General features: G+C 34.1%; 1 protein-coding gene across 22 annotated transcripts in view; it reads left to right on the forward strand.

The window, feature by feature from the left end:
* Positions 1–16,114, forward strand: part of shot (dystonin-like protein short stop) — a 187,497-nt gene that overhangs the window by 344 nt on the left and 171,039 nt on the right. The gene's annotated exons all lie outside the window — the stretch shown is intronic.

Genomic DNA, 16,114 nt, shown 5'->3' on the forward strand with positions numbered 1-16,114 from the left:
CTTTAGTTTCCTCTCTCAAAGTGTATGTTCAAAGATGTTTTCTCTCTTAAGATTGTCATATAACGGGATTGTAATAATGAATTAACAATTTTGTTATAATAGTACAAATATCGTCTTAAGTTAAGAAGTAAGAGTTCATTCATAATATCTAAATGATTTCCTTCTTAAAGAAAAAAATTAAGGAATTGATAAACAAAATATCAACTTGTGCCATAAGTGTTGAAGCAGGTGCATAATCAAAGTAAAATGATAAGTTAGTTTTGCAGAGTCAAATCATTTTAGAAGTTTTTAAAATAAGAAAATCTATTAGAGATTTTGATTAAATTTTTTAGTTAATTTAAAAACAAAAATTTGTTGGCTTTAATCGAAGCTTGGTTTATTGATTTTATTTCTCCAAATATTTGTAGGTTTCAGGTTAATGAAACTGTTATATTTGATTTCAAATTGGTCAATTCATTTGAACTGTACCTATTTTGTTTTATATTACTATTGGTAGAGCAGTATTTCTGGATAGATTGCATTACTAATTAGCGGAAGATAATTTTCTATTTTCACTATTTAAATGTAATATTATGGAGAGTTAACAGTAGAGCTTGACCCAGATGATCATTGGAGGTGATTCATATTTCATTTTAATATAAAACTTATTATTATTTTATTTAGATTAAAACTAAGTTCAGTTTGAAAAAGTTATTATTATCATCTTGGTTGTTCATTAATTTAAAAAGCAATGATTTATTCCAATTAATAGTCAGAATTAGCTGTCACGATTCTTTAATTTAAATAGCATTTCGACTGGCCTGATAATAAAATTCACAATCGTATCCCATTTTGTAATCTTTAAACTTTAGCAGTGCAGATTTGAATTGCATTTATTTTCATTGTACTGATTAAATGTGAATATGAGAGCGCATTGGTGCAGAACGTTAAATAAAGATCTCTGCCCCTTTTCTGAAAGATCTTTTTTCTCTAACGTTCTTTCACTGTACATTGACCTCATTATTTAACCTACCACTTCCGTTCTTACATTTGTTAAATAGTTTCGTTTATTAATAGATGAAGAAGAATATTTTTGTGTGTAATTCAGATCATCAGAATCATCGGAAAAAATCAATTTTTTAAAGGATATACTTTATTCGAAAAGTAGATATTGCTGTTTTACTCTTGAAATAATCATTGTTTATACTATTGCGCAGTAATCGAATTGTTTTATAAGATTATTTTGCTTGTGAAACAGTATTTTCATTTTTTACAATTTAAAAAAAGTGTTTTTGCCCTTTCTTGTATAATCAACAAATTACCTAATTTGATAATTCGTTTCGCTAATTAAAAAAATTATCACTGTTCGCATTTTCGATGCTAAACAAAAGTACTTTTTTACTACCTATTTATGTATTCATTTGTTTTAACCTTAAGACATAACCTTCTTGTAGAAAGCCCTCTACGGACACCTCTTTCAAACTGTTCGCTAATGCTTATTCCCTTCGTTGAAGGTGACAAACTTCACTAGCCCTTCTAGTCTGCAGTGACTAGAAACACAATAATAGGCGCTGTTAAAAGTATTGTGTAGCTATACAGGAGGCCCATTATTGAATCTTATTTGAATCATAAGTACTAGGTCGGAAAGTACTTCGTTGGCATCGTATTTGCTTCAGTAATTAACTGTTCACCTTAAGTACTAAGATGCAGGCATTTTATGTTAACTTTGCCATCGTTCATTAAGCTTCTTGTAATTGCACTCATCAATTACCTCTACAGGTCCATTAGTGTGGTACAATGCCAGGTAGCGGCAATGTAAGTCTTACGTCTTAAGATTGGGATACATTCTGATACCTCAATAATCTAATCAGAAAAAATTAGATAGTCCAAATGTTGTTTCATTAAACAAAAAAAAGCTTTAATAGTATTTTTTAAAATTTTGATAACGATTTCCAACTAATCTCAGAAATTAAAATTGACGTCTAAGTAGGTAGTCTTTTATGAAGATAATGATTTTCTCATTTGGTGATTTGTACTGCTCTATACTTGACCATCAAGTGTGAGTCAACTTGCTCGAGAGCAAACTGCTGGAATCGATCATACGAATTCAGCTGAGTTCTGAGTGCCGGCAAAGTTCACGCTATCTGGGGTGTTCCTCCAACCCAGTCTGTCTAGTCTTTATCAGATCGTTCCACTTCTCGCTAATAAGTGTATTATTAATCAGTAGATTTAAAATATTATTGCAATTTTAATTTGTTATTTACATGTATGTTATTCAAGGTTATTATTTTTTTTCACTAATTTTTATTTTTATTACGGGTCCATTTAATTGGATGATTAGAATGACTTTATTACTCTCACCGCTTTTAAGAGGAAGCTTTTATGATCGTGTTGTTTTTCCATTTTGGAAATACTTTTTTTTAAATATTTATCCACCACTCCTCAAGAACGGAAAATTGCAAAATGTTCAACTTGGATATTTCTTTTAGATGCTAATGTACAAAGTCTCTCATTTTACTGAATCCGCTTTATCAATTGGTGGCAATTTTCTTAGTACTTTCTACTCTAAGTGTATATATTTATAATTTTTTAATCATCGCTTTTCCAGGAAAATAAGGGAACTTCTAGGAAAGTTGGATAGGTTTTCATCTGAACTGCAACCGTCATTATAATAATTTTAAAAAAAGAAGTGTATTGGTTGTTTTTCTCTAATATTAACTGGGATACAAATCAATTTTATATATTTGACTCGTAGCGGTACTTTCTCCTGACGGCCCGAATAACGGCTTGGCAGTTGATATTGAACTGCAAAAGAATGTGGTTAGGTAGGAACAAAGAAGAAATCCCAAGCATCACAATACCCATTGTTCTCTGCTTAAGTTCTTTTTTTTATTTTTTACGTAGCAGTATTGCGATCAGAATAATTTGTGTGTTTGTGTTTGACTGGAACCCCTCATTGACTGAAGAAGTGCATTTCTTCGATGCGCCTGTGACAATTGAGTCGTATCTTCCAATAATCGTTTTTCAGTTCTCTTAGTAAAATTACTGATATATTAGTTACATATTTTCCTTCTAGGCATGCATTCTTTCAATCTGGATTTTCCCAAGTTATTCACCAGATGCTGTGTGGACTAACTTATGATTAATATCCTGATTGTTAACGATTACGGCCAAATCAAAGCTAATATTATATAAGTATTTCTGTATGACCAATGGTCATCCATTTTTATTAGCATAGTTTTATTTATTTTTTTTTTTCATAGACTGATTCTTAAAGGAACTTTTGCGTATCCAGTGAAGGAGTTTAAAGGAACTTCCACCACGGAGAAAATACCGCATTACACAATGGTTGTTCTCGAGAACGCGCACCAAGAATATCAGTCTCTAAACTTCGTAAATACATTTACATACATGTAGATAACTTTTATCTGAATAATTTTTTTGACATTCTGAGTACGATGGGGCGCAATGTGCAGTATGCTACAGCTGCATATTAGTAAAGAATTATTTTTTAAAATTCGGGGTTTTTAGAAAATGTATAAGTTAAAAACCTTGAGATTGTTGTAAGAGTAGTTCTGTGTTAAATTTGTTTTCCCCCCGGAAACGGCAGCAATAAATTTGAGTATTTCAACATTTTTACCTTTGAATTATAATTAACTTATTACTGACACGGACCTATCATCTGACTCCATGGTATTTATGTCAGGCATTGGAAATGAGTCGACGTAATGAAATAGTATTCCTTACCCTACTTAAATACATATTTATTTGAGGGAAGCTGTACGTGGAACGAGTTTTTCAAGCATAAAACAGTTTTAATCATTGAAGTCTAAGGAATTCGTCTGAAGTATTTCATAACCTTAATAAGGGACTTCTTTTTTTTTTATTTGCTTTTATTTTTCTTCATTCTTGGCATTAAAGCCCATGAAGGGTCCTAGTCTCCTCAATTTTCCAATTGAGGTTTCGAAATTTATTATCGTTTTGGCAGGATAGGGTTTTTCAGCCTTGTACCAAATTTGGTGTCCTTAGATTTAAAGGGTTTTTTACTCCCTTTGTCCGAACCTATTTCCAAGGAAAGATAGCCCTTAGGTGTGTAGTGTATTGGTGCCTTGGTGTGCTTGTTTAAGTGTAGTGTCACTAGGGTATTGTGTCCCTACCTTATAGTGAAAGTGCATGGAGTACTTTGCAAGGAACCCGTCGGATTGCAACACCCAGGAAGCTGTATGCAACTGCGAAATTTTTTTTATATTTTTTGCAGATTATAATGATTATAGTTTGGAATTAATATTTTTTTACTTTCATTCCTTTCATTACTCTGTTATTTATGTTGGTAATATTGAAAGCCAAGGAAAGTATTTATTATAAGTTGGTACACTTCATATAACCGGAAAAGATGAAGTTACTGAGTTTGTCAGTTTGGTACAGATAAATGAAACTCACTTATCAGGTTGGTAATTTTCTACCATTTTCTTTCTTATTTGTGGGTTTTATTTATTTTTTCCCCATTTTTTGGGGTATCCAGTGCGGGGAGTGGCTGAGAAGGGTAATTTTCCGTTGTGTCCGATTGTAATCTTGTGAGAGAGTTCACACGCAGTTCGTTCTAAATGTCGGCCAACTTCCTTTGGTCCGCCGGGCTCTTTCTCCCTCTCTGCCCGTACTCTTTACTGCTTTTAACTTAAATCTTTCTTTTCACTAAAAATCATTCTTTCAGAGATTGTCTTTTTATTTGGAACTTTTACTTTCATCAAACAGGTTGTAACAAGTTCTAGTGGTGTATTCTTCTCTGACACTTTCTTACTTTCTTTTACTTTGCGCTGGTATTCGCAAGTTTGCAAGAGTTCAAATCAGATTTTTAGTTTAAATATAACAATGTTATTAATTCCTCTGTTTGGATTCAATGTAAATAAGTGATTATTTCCCAGACTAGAGTGCATTTAGGGTCTCCATTATACGTTCGATAGTAGTTGCACGCCATGAAATGAAAAATCGATTCAATGTTCCCAGTAATGGGTCTTTGAGTGTCCTTGTTAATGAAGGACACATTCACCTTAAAAATAGTCTGAATTAAACTCACAAGACTTTTCCTTGTTGGAAATAATTTGAATTCTTTAATTACTAATTTTAATTTTTCTTAAATACAATGTTCTGCCAAGATTTATGATTTGATTCTCGACCCTCTTCATTGGATCTTTTCCTCTTTGAATACTTGTCCAAGTTAAAGTTAACTCTTAAGATAACTCCCCCAGCGCTTGCTGAATATCACTTTTTGAAAATAAAAATCTCTTCAGAACTCTGGAGTATCTCGAAGTTTTGGTAGAGAAGCAATGGAACCTTTTCTTAGCAATTCGAAACTCAGAAATCCTTCTCCTTAAAATCGAATTGATATTCTAAAAGTGCTTTCAAAAGACCTCTGTTATTGTTTGGTTGAAAAAACTTTGGGAAGGGGCACTTTGTTCGGTCCTGACACACATTAGGAGGAAAATGCTTCTTAAATTTCTTTAAGAATCCTTAAAAGTAGATTTCCTAGGTGGACATTGTCTCACATAGACTGAGGCTTTTACGCTTAACTATAGTGAAAATGTTTGAGGCTAATTTCGAGAGAACCTCAAAATAAGTATGAAAAATGCATCCTGTAATGGCGTACTGCCAGTTAAACGAATGTTTTAATAAAACGACAGAATCAAATGCGTTGGGTTTATTTGCGAAGTTAGAGCTTTAGGCGATTTTTTGTTATTTTGAGATACCTCTCTGTATTATTCATTTTCCACACAAAACAAGTCTTTTAAAAGAGTTGTAGTAAGTGCTATAAATTTCTTGTTTAGAAAGGCAATGTGTTAGATTTTGGTTAGTCTGTCTGGCTGAAGCAGGCGGAAGACAGATGGTGACATTACCTGACATTGGAGAAGACCTTCTGGTGCCATCCGGACGCCCGCCACTTACTCTTGTCTACATCATTTAACACAAACAAAATATAGTGACTGATATTCTTGTTTCCTGTATCAGACATACTTCTACAAAACTTGATCGTTACAATATTGCCAGTAATCTTGAGTAAGAGAGATTAACCTAGATATTTGCCAATATAGATTATTCCAATGAAATGATGAAGGTTGCCGGCGGGTGGGGTAATATTGGATTTCCGCTGGTCCACTGAACACATCCTCGCTCTCTCTTCCATCTGTGTGTTTACAGTTTGTGATGGCGCAGACGGATCAATATTATTTATTATTTGTCAACTACGTCAGCTGTGATTTGATAATGTAATCACAGTCCAGACTAGTTTTCTATTTTATATTTCTTCTTATTGGATAAGAGAAGTGCAAGTTTCGCCTGAAATATAAGTGTTGACGCTCCCTGAATATATATATATATATATATATATAAAATCGCAAAAACATGAATCTTCATTTGTCGAATTCGTTTTGCAAGGGAACACGATTCTTACCCAGCGATCTATATTAAAACCTTACTATAAATCGATTTTTCACTTTGTTTCTTTCGAAAATGGATCGAACTATTTTCTTTTAGCTTCATACATATATTGTGCCCATGGTTTTTTCTATGTGTACATCAATAAATTCGTTTCATGACACTTCTATGAGTGGGAGTTTAGCTTAATTCATTTAAGTTCTGGATCGTGCATTATAATTAATGAAAGTTAAATTCTAAGTTCATTATTATCGCTAAAATTCTGATTTTGTAAGAAATGTACAATTAAATAATAGTAAAAGATTTCTTTTTGTGCGTTTACTTTTAGAAACAGTTGGTAGTTCTGTTGAGTATTGAAATAGACAAATTTATTTAAATTTACAACATACATTTTTAATTTATTCAACCCATTTGAATACCAATATCCTCATTATTCTTTATGTTGTCTTTCTGTCTGTCTATTTTATTCATGGTTTTCATGAATGTGGAATAACACTGCTCGTGCTCTGAATTATTATCCAACCATTTTAACGTGATTCTTTTTTTGAAACCAGGCAGAAGCTTTTATTCTGTAACTAGTAAATCATGATTTATTTTAATAGGTTTTGGGATTTTTATTGAGATTTTTATTTGGTTTCGAAAATGTTCGTTTAGAAATCCAGCCGAGTCCAAAAAAGTATTTTCTTCTTTAAAGAAGAGTCTTTATTCGTTATTCCCTGGAAAGAAAATATTCCTGAAAGATTCCCCTGAAGCAACCAAATCGAATTAATAAATTTCACCTTTCTGGAGTTTAAGGTAATTTTAAGGAATCTTAAGCACGCAGACATATGAGGCTATAATCCTTTATTTTTGAATCATCTTCATTGTTAAAAAGATTAGTAAACATTTTAAGTTAGAAGATTAATTAAAACTATTAAATCACCGTATTGCCATTGCGATTGATTTCTTTAAATATTTATTGAACCTACCATCGATATTGCCTATCGAGTTGAAAAATCTATTAACCGACTAAAGCAATAGTGTGAGACTAGCATGTTTATAATAGTTTTCCGTTTCAAATCAAAACTTTTCTCGATATCTTGATTTTCCAAGATTATCGCTTAACTACTTACTGCTACAATTGATTCCACCTTGTCCACCCTCACACAGTGTGAAATTTTAGCCTAGAATATTCTACGTGATTCTTTTACATAATTGTGTCACGTAGATTTTATGCTGTTCTAAATTTATCTTGAGTGTAAAGAAGCGTAGAGGACTTTTTTTTTTTTTTGTAAATTAACCCTTTGATTTTCTCTTGACTAGATTGCTAGGAAGTGCTGTAATCAGTCAAAAATATCTGGAATTGTTACAAGAAATTCTCGAAATTAGTTACTAAAATCTAGAACCGTGAATTCCAACAACCTAATATCGCTGCTGCCTGATATTTCTAATAAAAACTCGTTAAAAGTATTCCAGTTGATAATAACAGCCTTCTTATAAAAATTGCGTTATAATTTGTTTTGTAATTAAGTAGGTTAAGGTTTGTTTGTTGTTTTTTTTTCCTTGCCGAGGTTAAGCTCGTCAATAATTTAGCAAAAAAGTGGAAATAGTTTGGCAAATTGTCATAATTCCAAAAAAAATGGGAAACGGTTCAGGTGATAGAGTTTTCTCTGCTAGTTCAGTTTAATGTGCGATTTTACAGAAAGTATAATACAGTAATTTTTGTAATTCAGTATTAGAAGAAAATATATGAGTTAGAACCTTGAAAATTGCCAATGAAAGTCATGATACAGTTCCATCGTAATTTTTCTCTCAAATAAGGAGATCGTGCGGATTTTCGGCTTTGATTTTTCAGCTGAAGTATCCATATTTGGATCACATTAAATTCGGAAAAAATACTTTTTACAAATTGTTTTCAAACATATATGAGTGTTATGAGCTTTTAACACAAAAACAACCAACCGGTAGTGTCTCTTTGCCACAGTTACAACGAGGTACCTGCATAATCAGTTCGTCGTGGATATTGATTTATTGTTTTGCGCATAACAGTTAGAACAAAAATTCCTTGCGTGAATAGCGGTCAGAGAAAGTAGAGTGAAGGTTTCGCAATTTCAAAAAAAATTTTATGGCGGCCTTTAAAAACAGAACACAAGATTGTGAATAGATGATTCATTTCCTTTTTTCAAGATCTTAACTGCATTCCACGTGTAATTTCTATACTTCTGTGCAAAGAAATCTGGTTCAGTTGTTTGTCATCGCTTCCTGTGCACAGCGAACTTCCTTTTCTCTCTAAATTGAACATCTAAATTTAGAATTTCTTATTACTTTTAAAGTAGGTTATATACAGAAAAAATAAAATCCTACATCCATAAATTATAATTTACTACGTAGCATTCAATTCGCCTAATAAAATATGTATTTTCACTAAGATTAACATATACTAGACGTTGCCTATGATTAACCGACACGATGTTGGCTATGTACCAAAAAATTCATTTGCGCAAATTCATTTCTTCAATTGAGTTTATTTTAATTGTGTCATTTGGCAATTAATTTAGCCTATTGTTTACAAAGTTATAAATAGTTATTGACTAATAGATTTTAGATTGTTTTTATTCGAGGATACAAATGAATTAGAGAAATTTAGTTTGAATATTTGATCCACTTTAATGTGAAGGCTTTTCCTTTTGCAGTATATAATATTTCAACTATTGGCTAGTGCTGCACGAGACCGAGACGAGGCGAGACTTTATGCAGTCTCGATCTCGGTCTCGGTTGCTCAAGTCTCGGTCTCGGTCTCGGTTGCTCAAGTCTCGGTCTCGGTTTTTTGAATTTTTGTTTAAGTATCAAAAGCGGTTTGCTATTAATAATCTTTTCAAAAAATGTTATTGTTTTCTAATAATTATTTTAATTTATATATTGGTAATGAAAATGTGTGTAAAAGAAGACAACTACTTACACTTCAATGCATCATATGTTACTATTACTGTTATATATCTTTATATAATTTCAAAAAGATGTTAATAACGGGCCAAATGAAAGACCCCAGATAACATATCTGCCTCCTATATCAAGTCGATTAGTGAAATAAAAAATACACCTCCCAACAAACTTCCCGTTCCATTAGTTATGGCTGTTGGTGAAGATAAAGAATCTGATGATTCACCTTTTGACGACGACGACGACGACTGCATCAATATTTTTGCACCATTTGCTCAAAAATCAGCAAATATCACCGAAGCATGGAAGACAGAAATAATTAATTACACCAAATTAGACCAAGCACCAGTAGACGTTGACATTTTAGAATGGTGGAAAACACTTGAGAATTCCTTCAAAAATTTGTCTAGAATGGCGAAAGATATTTTTAGTATCTGTGCAACTTCAGTGCCATCGGAAAGATTATTTTCGCAAGCTGCGATGATAATGACCAATAGAAGATCTTCTCTAACTTCTGATTCAGTAAAAGCTCTTTTATGTATCAATGCTTGGGCAAAGTGTATCTTAAAAACGTAAATTTGTGGCAATATTTTTTAGGTGGTCTTTTTTTTCAAATTTAGTGAAATTTATGAAATTGAATGAATGATATGAATAGTGAAATTTAGTGAATTTATGTAAAAATTATGTAATTCGAAGGGGGCCGCCACGGTAGCCGAGCGGTGCGAGACCTGCGAAGCTAAGTGTATTGTGGTACTGGGTTCGATTCCCGGTCTTAGGCCTTGGATTTTATTTAATGGTTAATATGAGAAATTTACAGTAAAGTATGTTTGCTAGTCGCCTCCGTCCGCGACACCTAATTGGTAGTTGGACGTAAAGCCCGGCCTGAAAAAATAGGCGATTACTTTACTTTGCTTACTTTACTTATGTAATTCGAAGTCAAATAGATGTAGTAATATTGAACATATATAATTAAATCGTATCTTTTAATAATTAATTCAATACCCGTAATGAGTATTTATTAATAAAGAACACAATTTTATAATTTTGTAGCTAAAAATTAATATTTGAAAAACCGAGACGAGACCGAGATTTCTCGACGAGATATATATCATGTCTCGATCTCGGTCTCGGTCTCGGTTGCTTAAGTCTCGTCTCGGTCTCGGTACCGAGACCGAGACCGAGATTTGTCTCGTTTCTCGTGCAGCACTACTATTGGCTCTAAAATTTTCTACAGGAAGTTAATTAGCTGATAAAAAAATTGTCTGTTAGTGAAAAGACATTGCTTTGTACTCAGGGGAACTCAAGACGTGCACCCCCCAAAAAAATCGGAAATCAACACGAAGCAACACCCCAGCAATTTAGGGTAGGATTGCGTGTGCGTTCAACTAACCAGACTTAGATACACACATCATCGCAGTATAATGATGAAAGTTTGGGGGGGGGGGACTGTCTGCGATTAGTTGGGCAGGGATGCTGTGTCCATAAGGATCTCATCTCCTGAAGTAGTGCCCAGACCAATCATTAGGCCTTGAAGGGGTTGTTTAATGCACGAGTTCGGCCAGTTAACCACGAACGCTATTCGCCAAAAAAACTAGGAGGGCCTAAAATAGGTACATCCGGTGAAATCTTGAATTTTTTTTTAAAATTTAGCCTGACCCAAATATATTCACGAGCAAGACGAGTTTAATAAATAAAAATGAGTTATCTCAAAAAATGTTTATTTTTTTCTCTTTTTTAATGGAAATTTTATAGCTGTATTTGTCAACATTTTTAATTTTAATTTTTTTTTATTAATTTCCTAATACTAACCTGTTTTCATGCATGGTAAATAAAACCTTCTTCATTTGAATATATGAATTCTGAATACATGAATAAAATTAATCAATATTGATTCTTTCGTTGGAGGAGAAAAAAAATTAAATTTGTATTGAGGCTCACTTATTTTTTTTGTAATATTTTGTACGCAATCGAGTGTTTTACAATGTTTCTAACATTTTCCTATTGTTCTAAAATTAAATTCTATTTGTTATTCTTTATTTTCATGATTATATAATTTGTACGATGATTTCATAATGACAGTGCCATCTATGGAGAATTTTCTAAGGTTTTCTACCACCTTTCTTCTGTCGTGAAATTAAGGAATACAATTGTTTGGGGGTCACTGCCATTTGAATCTTTATTTATAATCAGCTGGTCTACGTAATAATAGATAAGAGATTATAATGAATAATTTTAGTGTTGGGATATATCCGTAAAGTTTATTATTTAAAAAAAATAAACTAAAATAAATCTAACAATGTTCTAGAAGATTTTAAGTTTTAGCCTCTGAATAGTGTACTCTCGTTTCAAATAACTTAGGCTACTACGTCCAACTTCCAAGTTAGGTGACCTGGACGGAAGCGATTAGCAAACGTACGTTACTATTAATATCTCATATTAAACATTAAATAAAATCCAAGGCCTAGGCCGGGAATCAAACCCAGTGCCACTACAATACATCTTAGCTTGGCGAGACTCGCCTCTAACCTCTCGGCTACCGTGGCGCCTTTCAAGGAAGAGTATATCGTAAGGGAAAAACTGAAGTCTCCGAATGAAAGTCTAGTCTAACAACTGTACGTTTGAAAAGTCCGTGCAAAAATAAAAACTACTTAATTTTTTGGGGTAAACCTTTTTTATTTTTCAACATAGTCTCCTTTTAGGCTTATACACTTCGTCCAACGCTGCTCTACTTTGTTGATCCCTTCCGAATAATAGGATTTGTCCAAGTCTGAAAAATAGCCATTCGTTTCTGCAATCCCCTCCTCGTTTGAATAAAATCTTTTTCCCGCCAGCCATTTCTTCATATTGGGGAACAAATAGTAGTCCGAGGGAGCCAAGTCTGGAGAATAGGGGGGATGTGAAACGAGTTGGAACCCTATTTCCATTAATTTTGCGACCACAACTGCTGAGGTGTGAGCTGGTGCGTTGTCGTGATGGAAAAGGACTTTTTTGTGGGCCAATCGTGGGCGTTTTTCTTGCAGCTCGGTTTTCAAACGGTCCAATAACGATGAATAATATGCACCTGTAATAGTTTTACCCTTTTCCAGATAGTCGATGAGGATTATTCCTTGCGAATCCCAAAAGACAGTCGCCATAATCTTTCCGGCCGAAGGAACGGTCTTCGCCTTTTTTGGCGCAGATTCCCCCTTGGTAACCCATTGTTTAGATTGTTCTTTGGTCACAGGAGTATAGTGATGTATCCATGTTTCATCCACAGTGACGAAACGACGCTTAAAGTCCTGCGGATTCTTCTGGAACAGCTGCAAACCGTCCTTGCAACACTTCACACGATTTCGTTTTTGGTCAAGCGTGAGCAATCGCGGCACCCATCTTGCGGATAGCTTTGTCATGTCCAAATGTTGATGCAAAATATTATGTATCCGTTCATTCGAGATGCCCACAGCACTAGCAATCTCACGCACCTTCACTCTTCTGTCATCCATCACCATATCATGGATTTTATCAATGATTTCTGGAGTAGTAACCTCAACAGGGCGTCCAGAACGTTCAGCGTCACTTGTGCCCATATGGCCACTCCGAAAATTTTGAAACCACTTATAAACTGTTCTAATCGAAGGTGCAGAGTCACCATAATGTTTATCAAGCTTCTCTTTAGTCTCCTGAGGCGTTTTGCCTTTCATAAAGTAGTGTTTAATCAACACACGAAATTCTTTTTCGTCCATTTTTTGAAAATCACTCGACTTCCTCGATTCAAACGAATGCCAAACACAAAGAAATAGACCGATCTGGCTGAAACTTGGTGTGTGTTCTTCCAAGAGATGCTACTAACTAAACATAACCTCGATACGCGCCAGTGGTGCTATCTCTCTGACTTTGCACGGACTTTTCAAACGACCCTCGTACTAATCCTTTCCCCTAATCATGAATTATGACTTCTAAATAAAACAAGTTAAATAGCGACCAACTTACAAGTTATGGACCAGCAAATGTCTCTAACTGAGCGTTACGCCTGCGTTATGTCTACGCTATACCCGCGACCAGCGCAGTGCACTGTCGTGATACCATCTGATTAATTTGCGCTGGCTAAAAGCAGAACTTATTTTTGCCATGCTACACGCGACATTCGCATCATCACAGTATGCGCCTTGCCTTCCCCTGCGCTAGTACCGGGTAAGCCATGTAACCCTTGAAGTTGTCCACATTTCGTGAATCTAAACCAGTTTAGATTTGTAACACCCGATTCATTCAGAAATGCATTTAACTTGTTTTGTTTTGTTCTTCTCTTCTTAAAACATCCATCCTTGTCTAAACAGATGTAGACAAAGATTTCCAAGACCTTCACCTTAACAAACCTAAATCCTCCGCTTCATAATGCAGCTAGTTTTAGCAATTAGTCACTCCTATGTAAGCAAGAAAAGAGATAGATAGAGAAAACCTATAAAAGAACAGTGTGAGAGAAGGGGAAACGTAAAGCTTTGTGCCCAGCGAATTGTCACCACCGTAGAGAACAACAATCTAATTTGCACAGAATCTTGAATCTAATTGCATTAAAGAAACAATCAGAAAAGAAACCAGATAGAAAAAAGGAGCGTTTCATGATGGCTGTGGTAGACAGATGGCTGGGAGGGAGAGAGATTGATACAGCGGCGGAAGTGATGAATTAGTATTCTTGTGACGGTCCACCTTACTGCCGCTCTAGCCTTGACATCGCCACTCATTAGTTCCCGTGACGTTGTAATATCTTAATGAATGATTATTATGCTTGCGATCTTTAATGGTTTTTATTAGTACCATTAAAAACAAAAGTATTATATTTTTACAAAAGAAGAGATTGGAATTTGAGGTTATTCCTAGTTATAGCTATATTCATAGTCCATTTATTTCCAACAATTAATCTAAAATTTAAAAATTATAACGATATTTTGCTTTTTTATTGTAAAAATTAGATAATCAGAACTAGTTTTGAGTGTTGATCGGTTACATCTGTTTTGGGTTTCCGGATTTTTAAAACGATCTATGACGATGGTCGGCTATGTCGGATTATCTCTGTGAGGAAGGCGGGTGTTGGTCTATTGATCATGAGCGTGGCTTCGTAAGTGGGAGAGCCCCAGTTCTACTTTTTATTTGTTAGAAAAAATTGTTTATAGTAAAGTATTAGCTTCCGCCCCCTACACCTAATTGGTAGTTAGACGTTAAGTCCCGTCTGAAAAAAATAGGCGATTACTTCACTTTACTTTATCTCTGCGGGCGATCCACTGACCGCATTGCTTATTATGCTAATTTTCATCCAATTTTCTTATTTTATTTGTTACGATTCATCGTTTTGGTTCGGAAATAGATAGTTCAGACGATGAACAATTGCTACATCTATTAAAAAAAAACTAGATTCAGAGAATATGGCCGCTATAATTCAACTAAAGTCTCATTAAAATATATTTTTCCAATTGTTTCATTAATGACACGATAACGTTTCCAAGTATAAACGAGGGATGAAGCAGATCGATGCTTCAGATGCTTTGATGGCGGTTTGACCCAAAATCTATAGTTAGATACCATCATTCTAATTTGATTCTTTTACTAGTAATATTCAGTTCTGCATTTGTTTTTGCAGTACAGTAAAAGCTCTTTATTCGCAGGGTATATGTTCCATAAATATGCCGCGACTACAGAAACCGTGAATACGGAATGGTAATTTATATGGGATTATAGGGGAGACAAAATAAAAAAAAAAACTAATATATAAAAAAATCAATTTAATTGAAGTTTTTGAACATTTTGATTAATTATCTTAAGGCTTAGGCAATGGTTTGAAGAATTTTGTAATTTCCTCTTGCTTGGCAGTTTTTAAAAGCTTTTGTTTGCAATCAAAGTTTGAACTTGCCACTACAACTACCATCAGGTTCTTTAAAATGAGCGTAAAGATACTTTGCTTTCTCCCGGACCATTGGACCACTCAGGGGCACCCTTTCTTGGTTGCGGTCTTCGATCCATAATGACAACGCCACTTCCATTTTTTCTATTGCTGGATCACGAACAATTTTCGCTGACAGTGAAGTTGAAGCTACAGACGATCTTATTTTATCTTCGGATTTTTTTATCGATCGTACAGTTGATTCGTTGACATTGAATGAGCGTGATATGGATGCAAATGACTCTCCAAGGCGTAAACGATCAAGCATTTCTATTTTCACTTTAAGCGGTAACACAGATTTTTTCGTGTAGAAACTGGTTTCTCATTTTTTTTAGTTGACGTAAATTAGAAAAAAGAGCGGTAGAGACGTATTAATCGATCACAATTTTTGTAACGAATGTGAAAGACGAAACAATAAAACACGCAAAGCGGCTTTTACTATAGAATATACTTTGTTCATTGAGTAATAAGGTTGCTTTCATTCTGTGCGTTTACATTCTCAAAAACACCGATCGCGGCGAAGGCGGCTTATGTCAAAGTCCTCGGCGATATCATTTAACAACATACTTTAGGCAAAGTTAAAGTTGTAATAAGATCTATTTTACTTTTTTTATTAGTCCATTTGACTAATTTTTTTTATTAGTCGCATTTTTTTAATCCGCGAATAGTGAAAACGCGAATGAAGGTAGCGCGAATAAGGAGCTTTTACTGTATTCGTTCCATGATACAGTTTTTTTTTACAAACATAGTTTTATATTATAGGGTAACACAATTGCATGTTATTTATTAACATGCCACTAAGTAGTAATAAACTTGTTTACGCAATGAAATCCGTGGAGCCATCCATGGAGAGAGAATCAAGGTAGAAATAATTAA

The sequence above is a fragment of the Rhodnius prolixus genome, unplaced genomic scaffold (assembly GCF_049639745.1).
Source record: "Rhodnius prolixus isolate KJV_2025 unplaced genomic scaffold, Rpr scaffold_4, whole genome shotgun sequence".
NCBI classification, from domain to species: Eukaryota; Metazoa; Arthropoda; class Insecta; order Hemiptera; family Reduviidae; genus Rhodnius; species Rhodnius prolixus.